Here is a 12,063-nt window from a genome sequence, read left to right as displayed (position 1 = left end):
ACACACACACAACCTAACTTAGACACACTCACACACACAGACACACACACTCTCACACACACTAACACACACACTAACACACACAGATGCACTCACACACACACACTCACACACACTCACACATACAAATATACACACACTCGCACACACACAGACACACACACACATCCACACTCACACTCGCACACAGACACACACAAACTCACACAAACGCACACACTCACACACAGACACATACACACTCACACTCACATTCAAACACACCCACCGACACTCACTCACACACTCACACACACACAGACGCACACACTCACACTCATGCACACACAGACACACTCACACTCACAGACACTCACACACTCACACATATACACACACTCTCACACACAGACACACACTCACACAGACACGCACACATCCACACACACACTCACACACAGACACACACTCACACAGACACGCACACATCCACACACACACTCACACACAGACACAAACGCACACACTCACACACACACACACGCGAACACACAGACACACTCACACACACACTCACACATACACATATACACACACACAGACACACCCACACACACACACACAAATACACTCTCACACACTCACACACACATACTCACACACTCACACACGTGCACACTCACACATACACTTATACACACAGTCACATGCACAAAGACACACACACAGACACGCACTCACATAGACACACACACACACTCACACACGCACACACTCACACACTCACACACACTCACACACTCTTACAAACACACATACACTCACACACACTCACACCCATTCACACACACAGACACACTCACACTCACACACGCACTGACGCACGGACAGACTCACATTCACACACACACACTCACACACACACCCACTCACACACACAAACACTGACACACACTCACACACACAGACTCACACTCACACATACACCCAAACACACTCTCACACACACAAACATACACACACAAACACATACACACCCGCACGCACACACACCCACACACAGACACACTCTCATACACTCGCACACCCACACACACAGACACACCCACACACATGCAGACACACACACATACACTCACACACATTCATGTACACACATTCACGCACACACAGACACACCCACACACACATGCATACACACACACACACACACACACGCAAACACATTCACACCGGCACACATACAGCCCCACACACAGACACACTCTCTCACACACACACACACACACACGCACACACTGACACACACAAAAACACACACAGACACACACAGACACACACACACTCTCTCACACACATGCACAAACACACACAGACGCACACACACACTTGCACACAATCACACACACACTCACGCACCCAAGCACTCACACTCTCATACGCACACTCTCACACACACCCACACACCCACACCCACACACACACTCACGCACAGACACACACACTCACACACACACTCACAAACACACACAGACACACATACACACGCAAACAGACAGACACACTTACAGACACACACACACTCACACACACACACGCACACAAACACTCTCTCACACACACACTCACACACACCCCCAAACACATAAACACCCGCACGCACTCACCCCCACACACAGACACATACTCACACATTCACACACACCCACACACATACACACCCACACACATGCAGACACACACACTCTCACATACTCACACTCACACACACCCACTCACACAAACATATACACATACACATACTCACACACACACAGACACACACACACATCCACACACACAATCACACACACGCTCACACACACACAACCTAACTTAGACACACTCACACACACAGACACACACACTCTCACACACACTAACACACACACTCACACACTCACACCCATTCACACACACACACTCACATACACCCTCATACACACTCTCACACACCCACCCACACACTCTCACACACACAGACACACACACACTCCTACACTCACACAGACACATACACACTCACACACACACCCTGCCCACACACACACAGAGACTCACACTCACACATACGCACACACTCCCACACACCCACCCACATACACTCTCACATGCACATACACTCTCTCACACACTCACAATTACACACATGCACCCACACACACGCACTCACACACTCATTCACACACACCCTCATACACACTCACATACACACCCATACATATACAGAGACGCACACACTCATACACACGCACTCACACACACACATACACACCCATTCACACACAGACACACACACACTCATACTCATACACACACTCACGCACACACAGACACACATTCACACACACAGACTCACACTCACTCACACACACAGACTCACACACACAGACACACACTCACACATATACACACACCCACACACTCAAACACACACACACACACTCACACACAGACACACACTCACACACACACTCACACACCCACTCACACACACCGAAACACATACTCACCCGCACACACACCCCCACACAGACACACTCTCACACACTCACACACACCCACACACACACTCACATACATTCTCACACACGCACCCAAACTCATACACACCCGTGCACACACACCCACACATAGACTCACTCTCACACACTCATGCACACCCACACACACAGACACATTCACGCACACACACTCACACACTCACGCACTCACACATACACATATACACAGACACACACTGACACACACACAGACACACACACAGACACATTCACACACACACACACTCACGCACTCACACTCACACATACACATATACACAGACACACACACTGACACACACACAGACACACACACACTGACACACACACAGACACACACACACTCTCTCACACACATGCACAAACACAGACAGACACACACTCCCACACACACAGACACACACACCCACGCACCCAAGCACTCACACTCTCACATGCACACACGCTCACACACACCCACACACCCACACACCCACTCACGCTCACACACACACTCACACACACTCACAAACACACACAGACACACACATACAGACAGGCACACTTACACACAGACACACTCACACACACAGACACACTCCCAAATATATACACACCTGCACACACACATCCCCACACAAAGACACACACTCACACATTCACACTCACCCACACACAGACACCCACTCTCACACACACTCACACACACACACACACACACACACACAGCCCACCTCTCTGTCTCTCTGTGTCACTCTCCATCTCTGTTTCTCTCTCTGTTCCTCTTTCTCTGTCTCTCTGTCCCTCCCCTCCTCCCGCTCCGCTCCCCATTACCCCAATGATTTCTCCCCATGTCTGTGTGAGTGGGTATTGGAAGTGGGAGTGTAAATTTAAAGCGGTTAGGTGATTTAATGAGTAGCATTAAATGTTGGCTGTATATTATCTGTCGACAGAAATGATCTGTTTGTAGTAAGCAGCGTTTTCTGCTCAGTACAGGTTCCTGCTCTGTGTGTGCTGGTCTCTGCGGTTTTTCTGAGCAGTAACTGGGTTGTCTGTGTCTCCTTTACTGAAGTGTTTCAGTTCGTGCTGGCTCTGGGATCCACAGGGACATGTTTCCCAGTGCACTGTCCCACGAGACAGGACACTGCCATATCTCTGTCAGCCTCTGGGTGTCAGCTGAAGCCAGTTCTGTCTTTGCTGTTCTCCCTACAGCTCAAACCCATCACTTCACAACAAATCACCATCTCAAAGCCCTTCCACCCTTCTCCGTCCTCACAGTCACTCTCTCTCTCTCCCCCTCACTCTCTCTCCTCCCCACTTTTCAACTCCCTCTTTGTCTAATTCTCTCTCTCTCTCTTCCTGTCTCTCTCTCTCTCAGCCATTCTCTCCCACTTTCTGCCTATCTGTCTCACTCTCTCCCACTTTCTAACCTTTCTCTCTCTCTTTCTCTCTCTATCTCACATTCCCACCCACCCGCTCAACAACTTCTCCCATTTCCTTTCCCCCTCTCTCTCACACTCTCTCCTGCCTTCCAACTCCTCTCCCTCTTTTCTTATTCATTTTCTCCCAATCTCTGACTCTCTGTCTCAGCTTCTGCCTATCTACTCTGCACAGCCCCCACTCCTGATTTTGCAAACTTCTGTCACATCTCCCTCTCAGCACATCTTCAATCTTCATCCTCATTGCTGACGTTCCTCACCCCTGGAACCAATCTTGGAGATTGCTCAGAGACTCTCTCTCCAATGTGTTCACATCGTTCCCATAATGTGATGGCCACACTGTACCCAATTCTCCAGCTGGGGTCTAACCGGGGTCTTTTACAAGTTCCACTTCACCTCCCTGCTCTGCATGGTCTGAACAGAGTGGATGTTGGGGAGATGTTTCCATTGAGAGGAGAGACCAGGACCCGAGGGGACAGCCTTTGAATAAAGGGAATACCTTTCAGAACGGAGATAAGGAGAAACCTCTTCAGTCAGTGTGTGGGGAATCTATGGAATTCATTGCCACAGAGAGGTGTGGAGGCCAGGGCATTGAGTATATTTAAGGCGGAGATAGATAGTTTTCTGAGTACCGAGGGGATCAGGATTGTAGAAAGTGTGAGAATGGGGTTGTGAAATATATCAGCCATGATTGAAAGGTGGAGCAGAGATGGTGGGCTGAATGACCTAATTTCTGCTGCTATGCTATGTCTGATGGTTTTAAAACTGACCCACTGCTTTCCATAATTCATTCCCTTTTCAAATAGCAAAACGAGAGAGGTGTTTCCTGGGTACCTGGTAATAATCAGCTGTTAAACTGCATTGCTGAATGGAGTAATTTTGCTGATAAATATCACTGTCTCGTGGATGTTATTTGCAAATTCTACAGTTTTAACATTAACTTCAGTTTCAATTTCAGTACCACGGAACATTGTAAATCACAATCACAGGGATATATCCAAACAAAATATGAATGCTCTACAAACAACTTCCCATGAAAACAGCTGATAGTATGGTAATTACTGTTCTAGAACATAGAACATAGAACGTAGAAAAATACAACGCAGTACAGGCCCTTCGGCCCTCGATGTTGCGCCGACCGAATCCTACCTAACCTATACTAGCCCAATAACTTCCAAATGCCTATCCAATGCCCGCTTAAATGCCCATAAAGAGGGAGAGTCCACCACTGCTACTGGCAGGGCATTCCATGAACTCACAACCCGCTGAGTAAAGAATCTACCCCTAACATCTGTCCTATACCGACCACCCCTTAATTTAAAGCTGTGTCCCCTAGTAACAGCTGACTCCATTAACAGAAAAAGGTTCTCACTGTCAACCCTATCTAAACCCCTAATCATCTTATACACCTCTATCAAATCTCCCCTAAACCTTCTTTTCTCCAATGAGAACAGCCCCAAGTGCCTCAGCCTTTCCTCATACGATCTTCCTACCATACCAGGCAACATCCTGGTAAACCTCCTCTGCACCCGTTCCAATGCCTCCACGTCCTTCCTATAGTATGGTGACCAAAACTGCACACAATACTCCAGATGAGGCCGCACCAGAGTCTTATACAACTGCAACATGACCTCAGGACTCCGGAACTCAATTCCTCTACCAATAAAGCCCAGTACACCATATGCCTTCTTCACAGCACTATTTACCTGGGTGGCAACTTTCAGAGATCTGTGTACTGGACACCAAGATCCCTCTGCTCATCCACACTACCAAGTAGCCTACCATTAGCCCAGTAATCCATCATCTTGTTATTCCTACCAAAGTGAACGACTTCACACTTAGCTACATTGAACTCCATTTGCCACCTTTCTGCCCAGCTCTGCAGCTTATCTATATCCCGCTGTAACCTGCCACATCCTTCTTCGCTGTCCACAGCTCCACCGACTTTCGTGTCATCCACAAACTTGCTCACCCAGCTTTCAAGCCCCTCCTCTAGGTCATGTATAAAGATGACAAACAGCAATGGTCCCAAAACAGATCCTTGTGGAACACCGCTAGTAACTGCACTCCAAGATGAACCTATTCCATCAACTACTACCCTCTGTCTTCTTCCAGCCAGCCAATTCCTAATCCAAACCTCCAACTCCCCCTCAATGCCATACCTCCGTAGTTTTTGCAGTAGCCTACCATGGGGAACCTTATCAAACGCCTTACTAAAATCCATATACACCACATCTACCGCTTTACCCTCATCCACCTCCTTAGTCACCTTCTCAAAGAACTCAATAAGGTTTGTGAGGCATGACCTGCCCTTCACAAAACCATGCTGACTATCCTTGATCACACTATTCCTATGCAGATGTTCATAAATCCTATCCCTTACCATTCTCTCTAAGACTTTGCCCACAACAGTAGTGAGACTCACTGGCCTATAGTTACTCGGGCTATTCCTACTCCCCTTCTTGAACAAGGGGACCATATTCGCTATCCTCCAGTCTTCTGGCACTATTCCCGTAGACAATGATGACATAAAAATCAAGGCCAACGGCTCTGCTATCTCCTCCCTAGCTTCCCAGAGGATCCTAGGATAAATGCCATCAGGCCCAGGGGACTTATCTATTTTCATCCTTTCCAGTATTCCCCAGACCTCTTCCCTACATACCTCAAGGCCATCCATTCTAATCACTTGTGACTCAATATTCACATCAGCAATAATGTCCTGTTCCTGAGTGAATACTGATGAAAAGTATTGATTTAGTGTCTTTCCAATCTCTTCCGCCTCCACGCACAACTTCCCACTACTATCCTTGACTGGACCGATACCTACCCTAGTCATCCTTTTATTCCTGACATACCTATAGAAAGCCTTTGGGTTTTCCCTAATCCTACCAACTAAGGACTTTTCATGTCCCCTTCTCTCTGCTCTTAGCTCTCTCTTTAGATCCTTCCTGGCTACCTTATAACTCTCAATCGCCCCAACTGAACCTTCACGCCTCATCTTTACATAGGCTGCCCTCTTCCCTTTCACAAGGGATTCCAATTCCTTATTAAACCACGGCTCCCTCACAAGACCCTGTACCCTCTGCCTGACTGGTACATACTTATCAAGGACACCCAATAGCTGTTCCTTGAACAATCTCCACATATCATTTGTGTTCTTCCCATGAAGCCTATTTTTCCAAGCCACACATCCTAAGTCTTGCCTCACCGCATCATATTTTTCCCTGCCCCCAGCTATAACTCTTGCCCTGCGGCGCACACTTATCCCTCTCCATCACTAAAGTAAAAGTCACCGAGTTGTGGTCACTGTCCCCGAAGTGCTCACCTACGTCCAAGTCTAACACCTGGCCTGGTTCATTACCTAGAACCAAATCCAGTATAGCCTCACCTCTTGTTGGCCTGTCTACATACTGTGTCAGGAAACCCTCCTGCACACATTGGACAAACACCGACCCATCTAACGAACTCGAGCTATAGCTTTCCCAGTCAATATCTGGAAAGTTAAATTCCCCCATAACAACCACCCTGCTACTTTCACTCTTTTTGATTAGATTACTTACAGTGTGGAAACAGGCCCTTCGGCCCAACAAGTCCACACCGACCCGCCGAAGCGCAACCCACCCATACCCCTACATTTACCCCTTACCTAACACTACGGGCTTGGCCAATTCACCTGACCCGCACATCTTTGTGACTGTGGGAGGAAACCGGAGCACCCGGAGGAAACCCACGCAGACACGGGGAGAACGTGCAAACTCCACACAGTCAGTCGCCTGAGTCGGGAATTGAACCCGGGTCTCTGGTGCTGTGAGGCAGCAGTGCTAACCACTGTGCCACCGTGCCGCCCTCTTCTCCTGAATCATCCTCGCAATACTATCCTCTACGTCTCTCGGACTATTAGGAGGCCTGTAGAAAACTCCTAACAGGGTGACCTCACCTTTCCTATTTCTAACCTCAGCCCAAACTACCTCAGATGGCAAGTCTTCCTCCATCGTCCTTTCCACCGGTGTAATGCTATCCTTGACAAGTAATGCCACACCTCCCCCTCTTTTACCCCCATCTCTGACCCTGCTAAAACATTTAAACCCTGGAACCTGCAACAGCCATTCCTGTCCCTGTTCTACCCACGTCTCTGTAATGGCGACAACATCGAAGTCCCAGGTACCAACCCACGCTGCAAGTTCACCGACCTTATTTCTTATACTTCTGGCATTGAAGTATACACACTTCAAGCCACCTTTCTGTTTACAGACACCCTCCTTCGAGATTGCTGCCTTGTTCATAACCTCCCTACACTCAAGGTCCTGTAGCCTGAAGCTACAGTCCAGGTTCCCATGCCCCTGCAGAGTTAGTTTAAACCCTCCCAAAGAGCACTAGCAAACCTCCCCCCAAGGATACTGGTGCCCCTCAGGTTCAGGTGTAGACCATCCTGTTTATAGAGGTCCCACCTTCCCCAGAAAGAACCCCAGTTGTCCAGAAACCAGAATCCCTCCCTCCTGCACCATCCCTGTAGCCACGCATTTAACTGCTCTCTCTCCCTATTCCTCGACTCTCTATCACGTGGCACGGGTAACAAACCAGAGACAACAACTCTGTTCGTTCTAGCTCTGAGCTTCCAACCTAGCTCCCTGAAAGCCTGCCTGACATCCTCACCCCTCTTCCTACCTATGTCGTTGGTGCCAATGTGGACCACGATCTGGTGCTGCTTCCCCTCCCCCTTAAGGACCCGGAAAACACGATCAGATGCAATACTCAACACCATAACAATGGGTGAATCTCTTGTTAAGGTACCTGCGTTTAATATTTGAATAACAAATAGCTGCACATCTATCAAATGTAAAAGCTACTGTAAACCATACACAGCAGTCAATAGACACAGAGTACAGAGCATGTCTGAGAGAGCAGACAGGAGTTAAAAACAAGAAACTAATTGGGAAATACATATTATTAATGCGGTGTAGAAGCACATCAGTCACCATCACAGTGAGATCAGCTCCTGCCATAGCCAACAGATAGTACGAGATGCATTCGGAGAGACCATACTTACCCCGAGACAGGACCGCTATAGCCACAAAGTTAACTGTAAAAACAGGGTTAATATGTCTGTTAATGTTTTCATAAACTGAATGTAATTTTGCTCAGTGAGCTGGAAGGTTCATTTCCAGACATTTTGTCACCATGCTAGGTAACATCATCACTGAACCTCTGGTGAAGTGTTGGTGTTATGACCCACTTTCTGTTGATGTGTTCACGTTTCCATGGGTTGGTGATGTCACTTCCTGTTCTTTTTCTCAGGAGGTGGGATACAAGTCGATATGTTTGTTGGTAGAGTTCCTGTTGGAATGCCATACTCCTAGGAATTCTTTTGTAAATGTTTGGCTTGTCCTAGGATGGATGTGTTGTCCCACTCAAAGTGGTGTCCTTTTTCACCTGTATGTAAGTATACTAGTGAGAATGGCTCATGGCATTTTGTGGCTAGTTGATTTTCATGTATCCTGGTGGCTAGTTTTCTGCCTGTTTGTCTAATGTGGTGTTTGTTACAGTCCTTGCACAGTAGTTTGTAAATGACATTAGTTTTGCTTGTTGTCTGTATAGGGCCTTTTGAAGTTCATTAACTGCTGTTTTAGTGTGTTGGAAATGACTACCAGACTACTCAGACATCTTGGCACCATGGTAGCCCACAAACCAATCAACAAAATAAAAATAAGCCTTCCAGCTCAGCGAGCTAACTTACATGCCTATTATCAACATGAGCTACAAATCTTCTCAAAACTCACTTTCATCAACATTTGTGTTTTGAACAATTGAATTAAATTTCTGACTACAGTTTCATTAGGATTCTTATATTTTATATGCATACATTTAGCTGTGTACTTAGACTTCATTGATGTATGAATTGATCCAGTGATGATGCAATACTCAACACCATAACAATGGGTGCAACCAAACTGGAATGACAATTACAAAAAAAAATGAGGAGTGTGTACGGATAAACTCGAGGAAGGGGAGATGATGGTTTGTACATGGAGTCTGACAGCACAGAAATGGGCGTTTAGCCCAAACTGGTCCATGCCAACCAAAATGTCCATCCAGGTGAACTCCATTTCCCTGCACTTGGCCCATATCCTTCTAAACATCCATGTATTCATCCCAAATGTCTTTTAAATCTTGTTAATTTACCCACCTCAACCACCTCCGCTGGCATCTCATTCCATATGTATACCTGCCCCTGTTGTAAAGCGTTGCCCCTCAGGTTCCCTTATATGCTTTCCCTCTCTGACCTTAAACTGATGCCCACTCGTCCTGGATTCCCCAACCCTGGGAAAAGACTGAGCACATTCATCCTATCCATGCCTCTCCTGATCTTATACACTTCCATAAGATCCCTCCTCAATCTCCCACGCTTGTCCTAACTTATCCAACCTCTTCCTATAGCTCAGTTCATTGAGTCCTGGCAAAATCCTTGTAAATTTCTTCTGCATTCTTTTTGCTTTAATAACATCCTTCCTATAGCAAGGTGATCAAAACTGAACACAATACTCCAAGTGCAGTCTCACCAATGTCCTGTACAATTACAGCATAACTTCCCAACGTCTATACTCTATACCCTGACTGATGAAGGCCAGTGTGCCAAAATCCCTCTTCACTGCCCTGCCGACCTGTGGCTGCACTTTCAGAGAACGGTGTCCCACTTCACTCCTTTAGGTCATGCCATTTACCATGAAACTCCTGCCTTGATGTGACTTTCCAAAATGCAAGACCTCACACTTACCAATATTAAACTGTTTGGTTATTATTATTGTCACCTGTACCAAAATACAGTGAAAAGCTTTGTTTTCCAGCAGGACCGGTAGTGTGTGACCACTTATGCTCACAAAGTCTCTTTCAAACTGTTTCTCCCTCCCTCTGTGTTTTTCTCTATTTCTGTCTCTCTGAATTACACTGACATTTTACAAGCAGCTAGACATATTCTCTCTCTTTCTCTCTCTCTCTCTCGCTCTCTCTCTCTCTCTCTCTGTCTCTCTCATTCTCCCTTATTGTTTGTCAGCTCCTCCAAACAAATAATATGAAGAAATGTTGAACATACATGGAGCATAACCGACTGCACGGCAGATTCCTTTGAAATAAAGTCGAACAATAGGATCATCAGAAATGTGAACGATCTGTGTTCATTCAAATATATTCCAATTCATTGTCAATTTTACACGCCCATTCGGTCAAAAGGTTATCAAAGTCAGAAGATGAGTAATGCTTATGAAGGGAAGATGCATATTATGCCTTGTGCTTCAGCCAGCAGACATTGTTGAGTAGATGTACTGATCCATAACAGACAGGCAATGGTAATAAGTAAGCAAGAGCTAATACAACGAGGAACTTAAAACAAATAAGAAACAATGTGAGACAAGCAGCTGGACCACCACAGAAAGCAAAAATGATTTGCACATTTCACTGCATTGAATGATTATAATTACCTGGCATAGCAACCACCACAAGGACTGGGTAGTAAATCCTTTCGATCTGATAAATTACTGGATAATCCATTGCATGTGGGGCAAAATGATCCCGTGAGCTTGGGAACAGACACTCACTGAATGAATGGGATTTCAGTGCAGTCCTGAGTCATTGTGAACTGAGGCATCCGGGGAATTAATTAGAGACAGGAAAATAAAATAAGTAAATGGGAATGGGTCATTTCACTAACTTCAATGGAATTCAGGTAAAACAAAATGTGACTCACACATTTGACAGAGAGTTGTTTAGACTTAATGGGATATTTATATATTTGGTGATTGATGAGGTATCTGTGGATTTTTATAGATTATAGATTAGATTACTTACAGTGTGGAAACAGGCCCTTCTACCCAACATGTCCACACCGACCCGCCGAAGAGCAACCAACCCAGACCCATTCCCCTTCACCTAACACTACGGACAATTTAGCTTGGCCAATTGACCTAACCTGCACAATTTTGGACTATGGGAGCAAACGGGAGCACCCGGAGGAAACACTCACAGATACAGGGAGAATGTACAAACTCCACACAGACAGTTGCCCGAGGCTGGAATTGAACCCAGGTCTCTGG

The sequence above is a fragment of the Hemiscyllium ocellatum genome, chromosome 40, assembly GCF_020745735.1.
Source record: "Hemiscyllium ocellatum isolate sHemOce1 chromosome 40, sHemOce1.pat.X.cur, whole genome shotgun sequence".
Lineage (NCBI taxonomy): Eukaryota > Metazoa > Chordata > Chondrichthyes > Orectolobiformes > Hemiscylliidae > Hemiscyllium > Hemiscyllium ocellatum.
Note: the sequence above shows the minus strand (reverse complement) of the source record.